Genomic DNA, 20,850 nt, shown 5'->3' on the forward strand with positions numbered 1-20,850 from the left:
GTTTATCCGTTCATCCAAAAATTGTCTAATGAAATGAACACTTTGGTTGTTTCTACCTGGAAATACATTTCAAAATGTTTTGGCTGACAACAAATACTAATTACTGATTTATAGAGACAACTGTTTCAAGTTTGCATATAGGACCATCATATATAGTTTGATAGCAATGCCGTTTCATAGCTCCAGGATCCAAACACTCCATATAGGATTGTAGTCAGGTTCCTCATATCTAGATATTGTATCTAGATCTAAAGGAAGTCGGGGTAAAATATTTTACTGGGATAGATTCTGTCATCTAAATATATTTGATTGCTAATTATAGATTCTGCCTACAGTAACCAATCCTCTGCCAACTCCTAGAAAGTAAAAGGTATGTTACAGCAAAAATATGATTGATTACCTAGGATCCTGTATCCTTGAAACTTACATGGTTTCAATTGAGTCTTTGATGCAATTACACTGTTATGCCAGAGTCAGGCATGACACAAGAAGAACTGTGATCAGGGCACATTTGCCAAGTGCGTTCTAACACAACAGAGGGTGCAAAAGGGTCAGAAAATCAAGCCTAGGGCTGCAGGCTGGCAAGACGTGTCAGAGGCGGCAAGACATCAATGTTTTCGCTGTGTTGGGGAAGAGAAACAATTTTCATTTGAGTTTGCAAATTGCTATTCCTGTTCAAAGAAGAAAGCTGATACGTTCCCAATCTTCTTTTAGGAATTTTGGGGAACACAGAGCTTGCATGAAGAGGTACTCTGAGAGAAACAGAAAGCCACAGTCATCATGTAGAAGAAAAAGCCAGCCCTGAAATGGTGAATTATTGACAACTGGGCATTCGGCGGAGAGCACTGGAAGGAAAGTAGGCACTCTTCTATAACCACAGCAGACGCAGCCACTTTCTAAAATCCAGGGCCAAGAGGCAGGTATTTTCTGCAATTTATAATAACGACACTGATATCAGGAAGTAACCATTCTGGCACACACTGGCATGGAATGAGAACAACCCGGGACACAGAGATTGCAGAGGCTGGATAATGTGGGAAGAAAATGAGTCCCTACGGGAGGAGACAAAGGTAACTCCTCGTCACATCTGACTAGGACTTCACCAGCTCCTTAATGCCGGGAGACTGGAAGTTAATATCAGAAGCCTATGCATACTTCTTATTGTTTGTAGGATTACGTCCACACTAACTGCATAATGAAGCATGTGTAATTGTCATTCTGTGGCGCACAGTTATTGATTGGCAACCAATGTTTCTGTTGTCTTCATAGTGCCTTGAGTTAGGGAGCCTCTCCAGGGGTTCCTAAAGACTGATCTGTGAAGCAGCTGGAAGCTTCTGACTTCTGCAGGCACCATTCTGGCCCCTGAACATTGTCTTAAGCGAAGACATTCCTAGCATGGAGTCCTCCTGTCTGCATGTGCTACATGTGCCTCAGCTCTTGTTTCGGAGTTGATAATTGCTGCAGTTGACTGCCTTGATATGTTTCTAGGTTCTCTTACTCTTTTTGGTCTTTCCAGTGCTTTCTCAATGCTCCTAAAGATCTCAGGAGATGTAACACAGGGGTGGGGAGACATAAACAGTACCAAGAACTGAGTTCCTCCAGTGGGTTTTCTCTGACTAGAAGGAGAAGGAAAAGAAAACAAGAGAGAAGGCATAGAAACATGTTTTTTTGGCAGGGTGCCACTGCCAAAAAATTACTCACACTTGTAATTCCAGTACTTTGGGAGGCTGAGGTGGATGGATCACGAGGTCAGGAGTTTAAGATCAGCCTGGGCAAGATGGTGAAACCCCGTCTCTACTAAAAATAAAATATTAGCTGGACAGGATGACATGCGCCTGTAATCCCAGCTACTCAGGAGGCTGAGGTAGGAGAATTGCTTGAAACTGGGAGGTGGAGGTTGCAGTGAGCCGAGATCACGCCACTGCTCTCCAGGCTGGGTGTTAGGCTAGTCATGATTAGGCTAGTGATGGGAGCTGGGGAGAGCCCATTTGCACTGCCCGGGCAGAGTGGCCTGGGTGCAGGACCAGAGGGCACCTGCATCTGTCCACAGGCCTGTAGGTGACCCGTGAGCTACTTCCCTTCAAACTTAGTAAAAAACATATTATTTCAAGTTGTCCAGATGCTCCCTCCAGTGTTTACAGACCCTGGTGCAGAGAAATTGCTTTGCTAAGAGGACATGGGTTATTTTTCTCCACAAATTCTCTTTGGGGGGAACGGGAGGGGAGGGCATAGGAAAGATGGGTAAGGATAGGCTTATGTTCTGCGGAGTGAGCACCAACTGCCTTTTATTTTTAGTTTATGGCTCTGGGGCCTGGCTTCTGGGACACAATATTGCTCTAGTTCCTCAAGTTCAGAGTCACCACTGGTTTTCTGGATCACTTCAGATGGGCCCCTTCTCTTAGCCTCTGTTTTGACATTGGTAAATTGGAAAATTCCAGGCCATTTCTTTGTGTGTTCTTCATGGGGATAGAGAACAACCATTAAGGCTGTGTTCTAGAAAATAAAATAGTTATTTCAGGGAAGAAAGTCTAGACTTAATTTTCTGTGATGATTTTATAGATTCAAAAGGCAACTTGAGAACATTTTTGCTTTGGTCCTCTCTATTCCATATGACAGAACTCCAGTTCAGAGTCGAGTCTCCCCGCACCCCACCCTGTGACACTTGGCTGTTTCTACCAGCCTTTGTTGAAGTGTCTTGTCAAGTCTGAAATCTTAGACCTTTAGGCTCCTGTGCACACCGTTCAACAATGATTCTATGTAGATTTGACTGTAATTAAACCTGCTTTTCCTTTACAATGTTGTAAGATTGACATTCAAGCAGCATAAGTCCTTATTTTTCCCTTGACAGATTATTTTCTTTATTCAGATAAAGCCTGTGTTCTATTTTGAATGCTGGGAGAATAGAGATTTTCCTTTTTTCCTTTGGAGTTTGAAGCAATTAGAGCCACAAATTAATTTTTCACATTAAGAGGAAGGTTTTTTCTTCTGATCTGCACCTGCTCAGCCCCATCTCCAGTTATTTGGAGGCTGTTGCACTGAAGAAGAGGAAATACTTATGCAGGGATGGAGGGAATCACTAATGGCTAATCAATAACTGTGGAGTTTTTCAAAACTCTAAAGAGACTCGGCACAGTGTTGGGATAAACAGTGGGATCACTTAGTGGTGGTTTCCCTGGTGTGGGGTTCCTGGAAAGATCCAGAATTGATCATCAAACATCTCCACTTACATGTCTTTTAGTCACTTAAAATTCAACAATAAATTTATTTTTCTCCCTCACCTCTCTGCCTACCTCCAAACTTACTTCTTCTGTATCTCCAGGCTTTGTTAAGGTTGTTTAACATCCACAATCTTGGAGCCAGAGAGTCCCTAGTTTCTCCTTCCTCACCGTCTAGCACGGACAAGGGTTGGTTTCTTACCCACTATCCATTCCTTCCCTCTCCTATTGCTCACAGCACCCAGATTTTAATTTGTGGAATTACTCCTCTCCCACCTGCACCCCCAGGTATTTACTCCACCTCTAGCCCACGTGGTGGACCCTGATTAGTCCAAGGCCCTTGAACACATCCTTTAATGGTTCCATCTCTCTTGCCTTAAATTAGCTTAGAGGTTGACCCACATCATTCATTGTGTGGCCCTCCCCTGGCCCCGAGATTGGTTCTGACTGATCCAAATAGAGTAAATGGATGACTTTTGCATGATGGCTGGAGAAAGGAAAATTTCTTTTTTGTTTTGAAGAAGGTGGTACACAAATATGAGGTTGGGACAAGCTCAGCCCCTTTTATTACCATAAAGAAACCCAGCAAGAGGACACAGCCCATCACTGAGGGAGGCAGAGCCCAGTGGATCACAGAGAAACAGAGTCAGGGCCCAGGGTCCATCTCAGTGAAGCACACCGGAAGCCCACTTTACTGCTGCACTCTTCCTATTACATGAGCAAACCAGCTTCCTTTATTGCTTATGCTAGTTTGTGTTGAATGTTCTGGTAATCACAAGTATCCCTGGCTAATATATGCCCTCTGATCATTCACAACAGCCTCCTAATTTTGCTTCTTTCATAAAAATCTCAAGTTCAACCTCTCTCTACTCTCCCTAGTGTCACTAGATGGTCACTATCTTATTTATTGGGACACAACTTAATTTTAAATTAATTTAAAATTTAAATTAATTTAAATTTTAATTTTCTCAATGGTAAAGATAAACACATTTACCATTGAGAAACTTCCTAAGAATGCGGAAGCCCAATAATTCAGAGATTAGAAAGCTGACTGAGGACCCCCCAAATGATCACATATGGGAGTGTTTTATATCCCACAGGCAGGTCTTCTGTAAATAAGGCCTTTCTAGGGCTTGTTCTAGCCTGGCTTCCCAGCGTCATCCTCCCTGCCCCTTGCTACGTGCCACATGCTGCAACCACATTGTGTGTTTTTGCAGTTTCTCAAGTCCCACATTCCTTTAAGACTTGTTATTTTTTTTGTGTGTGCCTTTGTATATTCTCCTTCTTGTGTTTGGAAAGAAGTCCCTCCCTCTTCCACTGAAAAGACTGCCAGTCATCCTGCAGTCCCTGGGAAGCTTCAATCTGCCATCTTGGGACAGGTGATGCAATTGATAGCACTGATAGGACCAGGGATGAGACTAAGCCTACCCTAACTGTAACCCTAATTCTAACCCAAGCTGTTGAGTGAATACAGAGCCTGATAGATGGGACTACAGACAGGGCTTGGGAGGCCATCAGAAATCTAGACAGGCCAGGGGTTAGAGCCAGAGGGTCTAGCAGAGCGATACGGTTTGGCTGTATTCCCACCCAAATCTCATCTTGAATTTTAGCTCCCCCAGTTCCCATGTGTTGTGGGACAGACTGAGAGGAGGTAATTGACTCATGGGGGTGAGTTTTTCCCGTGCTATTCTCACAATAGTGAATAAATCTCATGTGATCTGATGGTTTTATAAAGGGGAGTTTCCTGCACAAGCTCTCTTCTCTTGTCTGCTGCCATGTAAGTAGTGCCTTTCACCTTCCACCTTGATTGTGGGGCCTCTCCAGCCACATGGAACTGTGAGTCCGTTAAAGCTCTTTTATCTGTAAATTGTCCTGTATCAGAAATGTCTTTATCAGCAGTGTGAAAACAGAATAATACACAGAGTCAACAGAGGTCATTCCACAGAGGCCTGGCTAATGGTGCTGCTGTAGAAGAGATGCAAAACAGAGCATGAATCCCAAAATTTCAGGCTACAGGTGGGTAGCCCTGGGCCCAGCATGGTTCATTCTAACCAGGAGGCCAGGAGACAGGAAGAGAATCCTCTTCTTGATTTAGGGAGTGATAGGGATATGGCGAAATGCATTTCTATAGTCATCTTAACTCGGGGGATGAAGGGGATGGCTTAGAAATCAGAAGTGCATGGGGAAGACTGCTTAGTTTTGTTTCTTATTTTCAAAAGCTGTTTGTGAGACCACTGCAGGTACCCACCTCCCAGGAGTCCCAGGATCTGGGGATGGGGGAGATGGGGATGTGGGATGCGTGGTGTTTTTTTTTTTTTTTTTTTCTTTTTCTCAAAGACAAGTTCTTGGGTTCTGGTTCTGTGGCCTGGGCTGAAGTGCAATGGTGCAATCATGGCTCACTGCAACCTCAAACTCCTAGGCTCAAGCAGTCCTCCCACCTCAGTTCCCCAAGTAGCTGGGACTGCAGACATGTACCACCATGTCTGGGTAATTGTTAAATTTTTTGTAGAGACAGCATCTTGCTGTGTTGCCCAGGTTGGTCTCGAACTCTGGGCCTCAAGTGATCCTCTCACCTCAGCTTCCTGAAGTGCTGGGATTACAGGTGTGTGCCACCATGCCTGGCCAGGATGTGTGTATTTTGAAGAAGCTCTTCAGGTAATTCTGATGTTGCCTCTACTGCCCTTTGTGCCCCAGGATTGCCCTGGGGGTGATCTTGCATCTGCTTGGATCTTTTTTATTCTTATTTTTATAATTATTATTTTTTGAGACAGGGTCTCACTCGGTCACCCACATTGGAGTGCAGTGGCATCATCTTGGCTCACTGCAGCCTCAGCCTCCTAGACTTAGGTGATTCTCCCACTTTGGCCTCCCAAGTCACTGGGACTACAGGCGTGGACTACCATACCTGGCTATTTTTTGTATTTTTTATAGAGATGGGGTTTTTATACATCAACCAGGCTGGTCTCAAACTCCTGGGCTCAATGAACTTGCCTACCTCAGTCTCCCAAAGGGCTGGCATTACAGGTGTGAGCCACTGTGCCCGGCCTGCTTGTATCTTTAGCTCTTCTGTCCCCATCTCCTCCTTAGACTCATCTAACTATGCTCAGTTGCTGCCTTTTCTTGTGCTGTTCCAGAATGTTCTTTTCCATCTTGTCCTTCTGGTCAGCCATGCATCCTGCTCATCCCTAGCATCCACTAAAGCATTCTACTCTTAATTCTGTCTCCAGACTTTCTCTCCACGCTCAACCCTGGGTTAAGCTCCACACTCCCTTTTGCCACCACAGTAACTTGCTGCTTCCCTTCAGAACTCACACTTTGCCTCGTTGTTATTGTTTGCTTCCCTTCTGAAACCCTGGAGAGTCAAGACTATGCTTTTTAATCTTAGGAGCCATAGCTGTGCCTGCTGCATAGCAGGCTCAATGGCTGTGGAAGTGCATGGAAACCTGCAAACAAATGGAATCAAATGGAATGAAGGCCGCAAAGGTGCTTTGTAAACCACAAGGTGCAGCAAAGGTGTAGCCTATTATTATTACTGCTAGTCAGTAAGACAGAAACCTCTAAAAGTCTTCAAGTTCTACTTCCTCCTGGATGCCAATCTTGATTCTTCCCCAGACAGAATCAATGATTCCGTTCTTGGAACTCCCTCAGTATGCTGCATTAGGCAGTTTTTTCCAGGATGCTTTATGCAAATTACCATTTATAGCTCATGTGCCAGCCTCCCTCACTAGACAGGAAAGTCCTTTAGGAGAGGGATGGGTTTCATTAATCCTCAGGACCCTTCTCAGAACCCTCCTAAGTGCTTTGAACATTAATATTAGTTGACTTCCTGCCCTCTCCCCTCCCCAGGGCAAATATCTTCATCTGTACCCACCTCTCCCTTCCAGTCTCAGATGAAGCAGCCAGCCTCTTCTATTCTATTCTCCTGTGCCCTGGAAAGTTGAAGATGAGAGTGGATTCTGTGCTGTCTTTAATCACTGGCAGCTAATGTGTCTGTGCAGTGGACAAATTCGAGAAGTCTCTTCGCCTCCCTGAAGACAGGACTTCATGCTCATGCTCTCTTAGTAAAAAGGATGTGGAGAAACTGGGGACTCATTGGGAGAAGTAGGAGAGAGAAGAGAAAATGGGCTGTCGAGGAGAGGACTTCCAGAGTAGCTGAGGGAACTGAGGGAGGATTTGCTGGCATCTGTGCAGCCCCGGAGCATGCTTGACTGAGAAAGGACTGGGCCTGGGACTGGGTGGATTTAATTAGATCGTGTAAGTCTTGCTGGAGCAACCTCCGACGCTGACCTCTGCATCTGGCCTGAGATTTGGTGCTGGCCTGCACTTTAGTACTGTTACCTTGTTTTTTGATCCTGTCTGCTTGTCGGGAGGTAGTGCTGTTTTCCTCAAATATTAGGCCTGTGTGGCTGCTGAGAACTGGTTATTGTCCAGGGAGGAGGCAGTGGCTGGAGGGGAAGGGCTGCATTCCCAAGGCCTTTGTTACAAACAGAGTCCAGAGGCCCCGGGATGGCAGGGGAGGCAGAAGTTGGCCGGCAATGCAGGGTATCACAGGATTCCAGGGTAAGAAGGAATCTTAGAGCTCACACAGTATATCATTTAATGGATAAGGACACTTGCCGGTGAGGCCCGGAGAGCTTAAGTGATTTACTCAAAGTCATTCAGAGAAGCAGGACCTCAACAAAAGACCCCGACTCACAGCCCACAGCTTGAGCTTCACCCATGCCACTGCAGGCTGGGCATCTGTGTAGATAAATGCACTTCATGGAGGTCAACTCAAGGACCTCCCTCCATCCTTGAGGGCCAAGAGTCCACGGATGGGCAGGGGAGCAACTGACTTGGACCAAGATATGAAGTGGGTTGGGGAGGGGGTCATCCTTTGCTCCCGTGGGTTACTGCTTATCTATCTTGTCCAGCAGTTTGTTAGCTCAGTTCTATTACCATGGGCTAATTGTCTACTCTTGATGAATAGGGCTGCTTGCCTCCTCTCTTCTGCCTGCCCCTTCCTCCCTCCCACCTTGCCTCCCTCCCCCGCTCCCTGCCTCCCTCCCCGCTTCCTTGTTTTCTCCCTGCCTCTCTGCCTCCCTCCTGGTTTCTTTCTTGAGCACCACTTTTGTGGTGGACATTGTACACTGTGGCTCCAGAGATGAAAAAGACCCATTTCTGTTCTCCAGGAACACACAGCATAGAGGGGAGGAGATGAGCAGGGGCCTGGGTGCTGTTTGGGGACTAATCTTGTACTCAAGGGTCGCTTTACATGGAAATAATAGAAGAGAACTTCTAAGATAGCTCTGGAAAGAAAACAAGATGCTCTTAAGGCCACCTTCACCATTCACTGTGAGAACCACTTACACATGGTGCCTGCACACATCTATTTTCCTCTCTTTGTTGATGCCTCCTTGAATTTATTTATTCTTATTTGACCTTCCTCAAACTTTCATCTACATTCATGCCTTTTTACAAACAACAAACTAGCTGAAAGACCATGCACACAGACACTCCCATGTGGAATGACAGCCCCAGATACCTGTGACCCCACAAACATTCATGGAGACAGATGTACACAAAGGATGGTCTGGATATATACGCAAGTGATGCTTGCACACAGATATGAGCAGAACTAAATAAACACACACGTAAGTGCATGTATGAAAAAACTGTATTAATAAGTGCTGAAAGCTGTTTTGCTTAAGGAAAGTCATTTCAGTGCTTTGTGAAAACAATGACAACAAAACAGACCTGAGGCAGCTCAGCCAGCTTTCAAGTGATCTATAACTCTGATTGCCTTGACTCTGACAGCAGAGTTCATTCAGAGGAAACACTTGGGGAAAACCAGGGACATCAAAAGAAGCAGCAGACACTTGGTTGATCCTCTCAGAGGAGAGGAACCCAGAGTGTGTGCTTCATCTGGGGTCCCTGAGCACTTTGTGCAAATTTCTGCTAGAAACCCTTCTCTGTGTTGTAACCACTGGTTCATCAAGTTGTTTTTCCCATTAAACTGTGAGCTCCTTAGAGGCAGCATGAGTGTGGGAGTCATCTTGATGTTCTCAGCCCCCAGTGCAGTTCCTGATAGTAGAGGTTCAATAAATGTTTGTTGACCTAGATGATTAATTGCTCTAACTAAAATGAGTAGACGGGGAGCACACAAGGCCACTCCTTAATTCTGGTGCATTTCCATCAGTGTTAGTCTGTTTTGCACTACTATAAAGGAATACCAGAGGCTGGATGATTTATAAAGAAAAATGGTTTATTTTTGAATCATGGTTCTGCAGGCTGCAGGCATCTGTTTGGCCTCTGGTGAGGACCTTGGGAAGCTTTTACTCATGGCAGAAGGCAAAGGGAGCCAGCATGTCACATGGTGAGAGAGAGCGCAGGAGGGGGGCGGGGGATGTGTTATGTTCTGTTAAACAACTGGCTCTCATGTGATCTCACAGAGTGAGAACTCACTCATTTCCCTGAGGCTGGCACTAAGATGTACATGAAGCATCTGCCCCCATGACCCAAACACCTCCCACTAGGCCCCACCTCCAATAGTAGAAATCAAATCATGACATGAGATTTGAAGGGGAGAAATTTCCAAACCATATTTCCCTCTCTGTCAATGTGGAAGATAGTGTGGCTGGGATCCCTTAGCCTTTACTTCAACCTCTGTTCCTCTGGAGTGCTATTATTCTAGAGTCTGGGAAGCTAAGAATGACACTCCCTAACTCCCTTGCAGCTACATCTCTGGCTGTGATGTAGATAGTATCAACCAGCTGCACTGGGGGAGACTTGAATTTGGAGCCAAGAAGGGTAGGGGACTGAATTGCAGCAATGTGGTGTGACTTTGGTTTCACTGGTTGCAGTGGTAGCTTCCTGATTTGACCAGGAATTTCCTGACTGTGGCAGGAAACTTGGAGGCACAGTTCTGTGCTGTGACTTTGGGAGTTGCTTCTGGTAGCTTAGTAATACGGTTCGGCTGTGTCCCCACCCAAATCTCATCTTGAGTTGCAGTTCCCATAATCCCCACGTGTCATGGGAGGGACCTGGGGGGAGGTAATTTAATCATGGGGACAGTTACCTGCATGTTGTTCTTATGAGAGTAAGTTCTCACAAGAGCTGATGGTTTTATAAGGGGCTTGCCCCCACTTCACTTGCGCTTCCCCTTCCTGCCATCATGTGAAGAAGGATGTGTTTCCTTCACCTTCCACTATGTTTGTGAGTTTCTTGAGGCCTCCCAGCCCTGCCGAACTATGAGTCAATTAAACCTCTTTCCTTTATAAATTACCCAGTCTCGGGTATAGTTTAATAAGCAGTGTGAGAACAGACTAGTACCCTCATTGTAGAGTCTGTCTTTGATACCATGAGCCATGCACATGATTGATTCCTTGTAAATCCCTTTCTGTTAAACCTAGGGAAAGTAGATTGCTTTTTATGAATTATCCTGATGAATACACAATTATAGGGGCAGGTGCCATCAGTGCCTACATTTTAGGGAAGCCAGAGTATTCATGTCCTTCTCATTAGTGTGTCCATGTGGAAGAGTTATAAGAGGTACAAAGACCACCTCTCTTTTCACATAGTACAATCTGCCTTATGCTATTGGAGGTACAGTAATGAGAAAGACCAGTTTGCTTAAAGTCTAGAACTGGAGAGATAACAAGAAAGCTAGCAGCTAGGAGGCAGCCCCAGCATGACTGCAACAGAAAATGGCAGTCAGCCACAGTGGGCAGGCATGCAGAAGGGTGGTTTGGACTGAATGTTCCCTCCCAAATTCACGTTGAAGCCCTAATTTCCAATGTGGTGGTGTTTGAAGATGGGGCCTCTGGGAGGTAACTGGGTGTGAAGGAAGTCATAAGGTAGAACCTCCACAATGGGACTGATGTCCTTATAAAGAGATGACCTAACCAGAGCTCACTTGTTGCCTCTGCTCTGTGAGGATACAGAGAGAAGATGAGTGTCTACAAGCCAGGAAGCAACCCTCACCAGGCACTGGATCTGCTGGCACCTTGATCTTGGACTTCCCAGCCTCCAGAATTGGGAGAAGCAAATGTTTCTCAAAGTATTAGGAGAATATAGACAGAAATCAGACAACTAAATATATAATACATAGGCTCAATTCACTGACAGTTTAATGTACTTTTTAATGTACTTTTGCCTCCATTTTTCAAGGAGTTTGTAAGGACCTTGTGGGCAAAGGGTCTACCATGTTGTGAACCCAATCATGCCCAGCATTAGATGCATAGTAAATAATAGGTCCATATTTGTTCACATATTACTTCAGTTTGACTGAATTTGTGTGGCAAGATAGAGGGATATGAAAATTAGGCTTTCCTTACATAATCCCAAATGCTATGGGCAATTGGCCTCTCACTGGGGTGGAAGTCATGTCTCTAAGATTCCTTCCAGCACCAAGATCTATGATTTTTTTTTCTCATGAAGCACCATGGTTGTTTTAAAAATCAAATGGTACAAATATAAGCTGAACATATACAACATTTATTTCATCATGACTTGGTTAAGGAATAACATAAAAAAGAAAGAGAAGAAATGTTATTAAAGTCTTCTAAGCACCATCCTAAACGGACTACTCTAAGATGTTCTATTATTCCATACTTTCCCCTTTAAAATGGACTTTTCCCCTATAAACCTGCATAAATTTTGCTTTATAGCCATTTGCTTTGTATATGTATATATCATTAAAACTTCATTGCTTTAATACAAAATTGTTTGTTTCTTCTGATTACAACCAAGCAAAATTATGTGTGCACACGGACAAGGGCCAGAAAAGAAAAAGCAAAAAGGAAGTCACTTATTGGGTAAAGTTTGTGAGGCTAAGGGCAATTTTTTTCTCCTTTAGATGTTTCTTCAATGTGATTATCTAACATTTAAACAAGACTATACCATACTATTGATTAGGTTTTAAAGAATAATAAAATGTTTCTCCAACAGAAAAGAGTTCAAAGCACCACAGTATGACCCAGAGAACCCCGACCCACATGTCAAGATGCTGCCGACCTCGATGCCAGCTGGGAGGTGTCCTGGCACACCTCTGCACACCTAGAAGACACAGGAAGGATTTGCCAGTTCACGTGTCTTAGTCTCCCAGATCCAGGGTCTTAGCATCAAAAGGGCCTCAGAATTCCCGAGCACTGGCCACATTCAGAGAAAGCCCTGGGTAGGGAGGCCCCTGGGGAGACCTGGGAGTCAGTCACTGTCATTCAAGAAACCTTTGTATCCCTGTTTGTGCTTCTCATTTGACTCTGCAGTTCTGACCCTATCACTTTGCTATCATCTTTCTTCCTCCTCCCTAAAGACTCAACACAAGGAGCCAGGGACTGCAAGCCTGGAGAAACTCAGCTCAGTCTTGGCTTTGCCACTCACCCTCAGAGTGTCCTCTGAGCAAACCACAGAAGCTCCCAGGGACCCAATTTCTCATGTGTAAAAATGGGGGTGTTACACCAGATGATCTCTAAAATCCTTTCATTTCTGGTATTCCAGGACTCTATGATTCTAAAAATGAAAGAAGACAGCCATGCCTTTTGTTCAACCAGCAGAATTTCAGGGCTCAATCCAAGAATATTCTTGGAGTGGCTACGAGAGAGGCCTCAAACCCAGAAACTCAACTGAGGCACACAATCTAGTCTCTTTAAATCATCAATCTCCTTACTTTTTTTCCCTTTTTTTTTTTTTTTTTGAGACAAGGTCACACTCCGATGCCCAAAGCTAGAGTACAGTGGCTTGGTCATGGCTTACTGCAGCCTCAACCTCCTGGGCTCAGGTGATTCTTTCACCTCAACCTCTGAGTAGCTGGGATTATAGGCATGTGCCACCATGCCTGACTAATTTTATGTTTCTTGTAGAAACAGGGTTTTGTCATGTTGCTTAGACTGGTCTTAAACTCCTGGGCTCAAGCCATCCTCCCACCTCGGCCTTCTCCTTACTTTACAAAATTTTTTTACGCCTGTAATCACAGCACTTTGGGAGGCCAAGGCTAGTGGATCACTTGATGTCAAGAGTTTGAGACCAACCTGGCCAACATGGTGAAACCCCATCTCTACTAAACACACACACACACACACACACACACACACACACACACACACACACACACAGCCAGGCATGGTGGGTGCCTGTAATCTCAGCTACCCAGGAGGCTGAGGCAGGAGAATTGCTTGAGCCCAGGAAGCGGAGGTTGCAGTGAGCTGAGATTGCACCACTGCAATCCAGCCTGTGCAGCAAGGAGAGATTCTGTCTCAAAAAAAATTATTCTTTATTTTTATTCTTGTTTAGAAACAGGGTCATGCTCTGTCATCCAGGCTAGAATGCAGTGGTGAAATTATAGCTCACTGCAGCCTCCAATTCCTGGCCTCAAGTGAGCCTCCTGTCTCAGCCTTCAGGGTAGTTGGAACTACAGGGATGTGCCACCATGCCCAGCTAATAAAAAAAATTTGTTTTAAAGACAGGGTCTCCACTATATTCCTCAGGCTGCTCTCAAACTTCCAGGCTCAAGCAATCCTCCCACCTTGGCCTCCCAAGGCATTGCAGTTACAGGCACAAGTCACTGCACCTGGACTTCTTTATAGAATTGCTAGATAAACTTGGACTTATCAATTAGATGATAATTCTACTTTGAACTCACATAGCTAGGAACTTTGAACTTCTTATGTAAATATATACACAAGGCATCTGACAATGCAAGTTTATAAAGATGGAAAGGCAAAGACCTTAACTGGAGGTGAGGTGGGAGGTAGAAGGGGAGGGGTAGTTGGCATGTATTGGGCATTTTTAATGGCAAGTTCTAGAAACCGAACTCAAAAGCAGACTTTATTGGCTTACGTAGTGAAAAATTCACTTCCATATCCAGCTCTAATAATACTGCTGGATCTCAATTGTCCTCTTTTCTCGGTCTCCTAATCCTGGTTCCTCTGTCACCCTCACTCTTGGGCAGTCCTTCAATCAAAGCAACCTCACTCCCCAAAGATAACTATTTTTTTAGCCAAGCATCCCTACTTTGGTTCCTTTCGTTAGTCACTTTTATAGTCTCTAAAATAAATGACAATATAAACAAGCTTCTATCCCTGCTTCTTGATGGATCAGTATCAGTTTCTTTCCATGAGGGAGGAAGACTGGATCATTCAAACAGAGTTCTATCATGGTGCTTGGTTTCTTCTTCCCTCAGACACTTGTGCAGCATCCTTACACTTCATGTCTTATATTGTCCACTGTATCCTGACTTCACTCTGAAGGCAAGGAAACTTCTGCTCACATCCTTCCTTCCGCCTTGCCCCACTTCCTGCCACTTCAAGGTTAGTAGCTGCTTTATTGTATTCTGTAACCATCATAGATTTGCCTGGGATCTCTCTATATGTTGATTTTATAAGCAATAAGCAAGCATTAGGCCAGGCACAGTGGCTCACACCTGTAATCCCAGCACTTTGGGAGACCAAGGCGGGTGAATCACCTGAAGTCAGAAGTTTGAGACCAGCCTGACCAATATGGTGAAACCCTGTATCTACTAAAAATACCAATATTAGCTAGGCGTGGTGGCTTGTGCCTGTAGTCCCAGCTACTCTGGAGGCTGAGAATTGCTTGAACCTGGGAGACAGAGGTTGCAGTGAGCCGAGATTGTGCCACTGCACTCCAGCCTGGGTGACAGAGTGACTCCATCTCAAAAAAAAAAAAAAAAAAAAAAAAAAGAGGAGGTGCTATTTATATTACTATAAGCATGTAAATGTTGTTTACTTATGTGCACATTACTACACTAGGGTTTATTCTCTGTGGTTCTAATGTTATCACTACTTTGCCTTTCAATGTAAATTGTGCCTAACATTTAGTTCAAATAATATATTTTTTAATATGCCAGTACTTGACTTTATCAAAGCCTCAAATTTTCTAACTTTAAATCAGACTTTTCTTGCTGCTGTTAATTCCCAGAACCCTGTGTCTTTCTGTTCTAATCTGATCTCTACTCACTGCTCTCCAGGGTTGGATTTGGTTGTTCTCCTGAATCCATGGCTTATTTCTTGTTTTATACTCTTATTTTATCCCAGCTCTAACTTCAAGTAGCTCCCTAAGAAAGGGATTACGAGAGGTAAACTTTGGACTCCTTGCCTACTTTGAAGGGTCCATTTTACCTTCATCCTGGATATAGAATTCTAAGTTGGAAATAAGTTTCCTTTAGAGCTTGCTCCCTTGCATCCCCGTTTCACTGATGCTGGTAAGTCTGATGCCAAGCTCACTGCTATTCTCTTTTAGGAAGAAACCTGTTTTTCTTTTTTTTTCTTTCCTTTTTTCTGCATACATTAACCATCTCTTTATCCTTGGTATTCTGAAATTTCATAATGCCATGTCTAGGTAGGAGTGTTTTTTCATCCTTTGTGCCTTTACTTAGAGGAATCTCTGTTAAGTCTTTTTTTTTTATTCTTTGAGCCTTTACTTAGAGGAATCTCTGTTTAATCTAATAACTTGTGTCCTTTTTCAACGTTGTTATATTCTCTTATATTATTTCCTTGCTAGTTTCTTACTCTTTGCATCTCTTTCCAAAATCCTTGTCAATCTGTTGTTGGACTTCATGGATTGATCCCTTGTTCTTAAAATTTCTCTCATATTTTTAAAATCTTTTTTTTAATACACAAAGAGATACTTTCAAATTTATCTTTCAATCCTTCCATTGCATTCTTTAAATTTCTGGAATTATATAGCCACATTTTTGAATTCTAAGAGCTCTTTCTTATTCCCGTATGGCTCATTTATTCATGGAATATAATTCTTGGTTTTACAGATTTTGTTTTGCTTGTGTTTTCAGTAATCTGTATCCTGAATTGTCTTTGCTCTTTTTTGGGGAGAGGGGTTACTACTTGATGTTTAATTTTTACATTGCAAATATTAGGTACATTGTTCATGCTTAAAACCAAAGCAATAAAGAGGCTAAATTGAGAGCTCTGTGTCTAGAACCTGGATTGTTGACTGTCAGGCTTTTTAACGGGACAGGTGGGGAGCAGGCTGTTATGCTGGGGGACCTCTACATGAAATTGGATGGGAGCCTTGACTCTGGTGATACTCATTATTAGGTCCTCTACTTTTCCCCAGATGGCTTTTAAAGTTGAGAATAACTTTTTTTTTTTTTGAAAATTCTTCGCTTTCTGTATTTTTTAAAAAAATTAAGAACATCTCCCTGCATTATGATGGTTGCTATAAAAAATAAGTGTTAGCAAGGATATAGAGAAATTGGAATGCTTGTGAACTGTTGGTGGAAATATAAAATGGTGCAGCTGCCATGAAAACCAGCATGGTGGTTCCTCAAAAAGTTAAACATAGAATTACCATATGATCCATATGCCATTCCACCACTGGGTATATACCCAAAATAATTGAAAGCAGGGTCTTGAAGAGATGGTTGGATACCCATGTTAATAACAGCATTGTTCACAATAGTTAAAATGTCAAAGCAACCCAACTGTTCATTGATGGAGGAATGAATAAGCTAAGTGTGATCTATACATACAATAAAATATTATTCAGCCTTACAAAGGAACATGATGCTCAGTGAAAGGAGCCAGTCACAAAAAGACAAATACTGTATGATTCCACTTAGATGAGATACTTAGAGAGCTCAAAATCACAGAGGCAGAAAGTAGTATGCCAGGGGCTGGAAGAAAGGGGGAATAGGAAGTTATTGTTTAATGGATATGGAGTTTTGGTTTTACAAGACTAAAAGAGTTAAGGAAATGGATGGTGGTGACAGTTGCAACAACATTATGAATGTATTATCTGGATGTGGTGGCATGCATTTGTAGTCCAGGTACTTGGGAGGCTGAGATGGGAGGATCACTTGAGTCCAGGAGTTTGAGGATGCAGTGAGCTATGATTCTGCCAATGCACTTCAGCCTTGGTGACAGAGACCCCATCTCATTTGACCCAGCAATCCCATTACTGGGTATTTATCCAAAGGATTATAAATTGTTCTATTGTAAGGACACATGCACACAAATGTTCAATGCAGCACTGTTTACGATAGCAAAGACTTGGAACCAACCCAAATGCCCATCAATGATAGACTGGACAGGGAAAATGTGGCACATATACACCATGGAATACTATGCAGCCATAAAAAACGATGAGTTCATGTCCTTTGTAGGGGCATGGATGAATCTGGAAACCATCATTCTCAGCAAACTGACACAAGAACAGAAAATCAAACACTGCATGTTTTCACTCATAGGTGGGTGTTGAACCATGAGAACACATGGACACAGGGAGGGGCGCATCACACACTCGGGTCTGTAGGGGTAGGGGAGGGACAGCAGGGGGTGGGAAGTTGGGGAGAGGTAACATGGGGAGAAATGCCAGATATAGGTGATGGGGAGGAAGGCAGCAAACCACATTGCCATGTATGTACCTATGCAACAATCTTGCATGTTCTTCACATGTACCCCAAAACCTAAAATGCAATAAAATATATACATATAAATAATAAAAAATAAATAACATACCAAAAAAACCCCTGCAAAATACCATTATGAATATATCTAAAAACACTGAACTGGGGTCAGACGCAGTGACTCACGCCTGTAATCTCAGCACTTTGGGAGGCTGAGGAGGGGAGACTGCCCGAGGCCAGGAGTTTGAGACCAGCTTGGGCAACATCTCAAGATCCCATCTCTTAAAAAAAAAATTAGGTGTGGTGATGCACACGTGGAGTCCCAGCTACTTGGGAGGCTGAGGTGGGAGGGTTGATTTAGCTGGGAGGTGGAGGCTACAATGAGCTATGATTGTGCCACTGCACTGGAGACAGAGTAAGGCTCTGTTTCAGAAACAACAATGGAAAACCCCAAAACAGTGAACTATACAACTGAACTGTTACAGTAGTTGTACAACTATACAACTACAACTCTAAAAATAGTTAAGAGGCCCGAGTCCGCGGGAAGATGGCGGAACCGCTCATCCCCTCTTCCAGCAGATTCCCACTGGAAATTCAGTGTATGAATCTTATTACAAGCAGGTTGATCCGGCATACACAGGGAGGGTGGAGGTGAGGGAAGCTGCGTTTTCTCTAAAGAAGTCTGGCCTCTCGGACATTATCCTTGGGACGATATGGGACTTGGCCGACCCAGAAAGTAAAGGGTTCTTGGATAAACAGGGTTTCACTGAGACTGGCGGCCGTGCACAGAGTGGCCATGGAATTACCTTGAGCAATCTGTTTGAGCCTGCTGCTGCCTAAATTCCATGACACCAGCAGCTCTCTGATGGTCGTGCCACCCTCTGCCGAGGCCCTCTGGGCTGTGACGGTGGAAGAAAAGGCCAAATTTGATTGGATAGTTGAAAGCCTCTTACCCATCAACAGTTTGCTCTTTGGAGACAAACTCAAGCCGGTCCTCATGAACTCAAAGCTGCCTCTTGATGTCCTGGGCCGGGTCTGGGACCTCAGTAACATCAATCAGGATGGGCACTTGGACCGAGATGAGTTTGCTGTGGCCATGCTCTTGGTATACCAAGCCCTTGTGAAGGAGCCTGTGCCCTCTGCCCTGCCCCCATCCATCATCCCATCCTCCAAGAGAAACAGGACTGTGTTCCCTGGTGCCATCCCCGTCCTGTCTGCCAGCCCCCCACCAAAAGACAGCCTGTGCTCCATACCATCCCATGGTGGCGTCAACAGCCTCAGCAGCACAGGGAGCCTGTCCCAAAACACAGCCTCAAGCAAACACAGCCAACAGTGAACTGAGTGGAGCTGGTGGCAGACAAGATGCAATTTGACAAGATATTCCTGAAGACTGACCTGGATCTGGACGGCTATGTGAGTGGCCAGAAGGTGAAGGAGATCTTCGTGCACTCAGGCCTCACCCAGAACCTTCTAGCACACATATGGGCCCACACAATACGAGGCAAGTGAAGAAGTTAAGCGAAGACCAATTTGCTTAGCTATGCATTTCATTCAGCAGAAAGTCAGTAAAGGCATCGACCCCTCTTAAGTCCTCTCACTGGACATGTTTCCACCCTCAGAGAGAGGCACTCCCAGCCCAGACAGTTTGGGCTGTCTTGGCTCTAGGGAGTTTACTGGTGTGAAGGAGCTTGATGACATCGGTCAAGAGATCACCCAGTTACAAAGAGAGAAATATTCACTGGAACAAGACATAAGTGAAAAGGAAGAAGCAATCAGACAGAAAACCAGCGAGGTACAGGAATTACAAAATGACCTAGACTGGGAAACAAGCACTTTGCAAAAGCTCAAGGCTCAGAAACAAGACGCTCAAGACTGCCTGGACAAGATGGACTAGCAGAAGGCCAAGCTCTGAGACATGCTGAGCGACGTCTGGCAGAAAAGCCAGGATGAGACTCAGATGATCTCATCATTGAAAACGCAAATCCAGCCTCAGGAATCTGACTTAAAGTCCCAGGAAGACAATCTGAACCGAGCCAAGTCAGAGCTGAACCGATTGCAGCACGAGGAAACCCAGCTGGAGCAGAGCACGCAGGCTGAGCGAGTCCAGCTGGAAACCATCATCGAGTCCATGAAGTCAACGCAAGACAAAATCAACCAGGCAAGGAGCAACTTTCCCAACTGCACGAAAGCTGCCAGGAGGCCCACTGGAGCCAGAGCAGTATGACCAGTGCTTGACGGAACCCACGATGCCGGCCTCACCAACCTGGCTGACCTGAGCAAAGTCCTCCCCCTGGCAGGGGGGCAGATTTTGGAGCCACGGATGATACTTTCAAAAATAAAGCCTTGTTATTTAGCAACAACACTCAAGAGTTGCATCCAGATCCTTTCCAAACAGAAGACCCCTTCAAATCTGACCCATTTAAAGGAGCTGACCCCTCCAAAGGTGACCCATTCCAGAATGACCCCTTTGCAGAACAGCAGCAGCTTCAACAGATCCATTTGGAGGATCTTTCAAAGAAAGTAATCCATTCTGAGTCTCCGCCACCGAAGGCTTCTTCAAGAAGCAGACAAAGAACGACCCATATACCCCAGACCTATTCACGAAAAACCCTTCCTTACCTTCGAAGTCTGGCAGTGAGGGACAGCAGCTGGCGTGAACCAAGCGGGAGAGTGAGAAGGCGGAACCGGAGAGGCTGGCGTAGTTGCAATGGCAGGAGTAGGAGGACGTAGAACTTGTCCTCCGCCTAGACGTGGGTGTGTGCAGGCAGGACAGGGCACGGGCGGGTTCCAGAGAGGGGGCAGTACAGATGTCCATATACACACACACATGTCATAGCCACCGTTCACCAAGGACTAGGACTCGGGGGTTCGTTCAGGGTGAGCACACTCGCCTGCAAAGCCTGGAAAGGTCACATCTTCTCGGGAAGCCCTTACAGAGGCCTTAGCCACCACGTCTGCAGGTGCCTCTCTCTACTGTGCCATCCAGGGCTGACTGCATCCAGCTCTTCCTCTGGGAACGAACACACGTTGTTCAGCCGAGGAGAGGAAGCACCCAGGGCCTCCCCGAGGCCTCCCCGCTCATAGCTGCAGACATCCCTGCCCTTCCACGCATCACTCAGATGCTCCCCCAGCGGTGTATGCATTCATTGTATAAAATGAAATTTGAATGAATAATATAAAATACTTTAATACAAAAAATGTTAAGAATATAAATTTTATATTATGTGTATTTTACCACAATAAAAAAGAAGTGAAAGAGAAAACAACTGTCCTCAG

The 20,850-nt window shown here is 44.6% G+C and overlaps 1 pseudogene; it reads left to right on the plus strand.

Moving 5' to 3' along the window:
* The window catches only part of LOC105705287 (epidermal growth factor receptor substrate 15-like 1), a 40,417-nt pseudogene extending 20,186 nt beyond the window's left edge, over positions 1-20,231 (plus strand).
* The last annotated feature ends 619 nt before the right edge of the window (positions 20,232-20,850 follow it).

Source organism: Aotus nancymaae, unplaced genomic scaffold (assembly GCF_030222135.1).
Source record: "Aotus nancymaae isolate 86718 unplaced genomic scaffold, 86718_ANA_hifiasm-v0.15.2.pri h1tg000079l, whole genome shotgun sequence".
Classification (NCBI taxonomy): Eukaryota; Metazoa; Chordata; class Mammalia; order Primates; family Aotidae; genus Aotus; species Aotus nancymaae.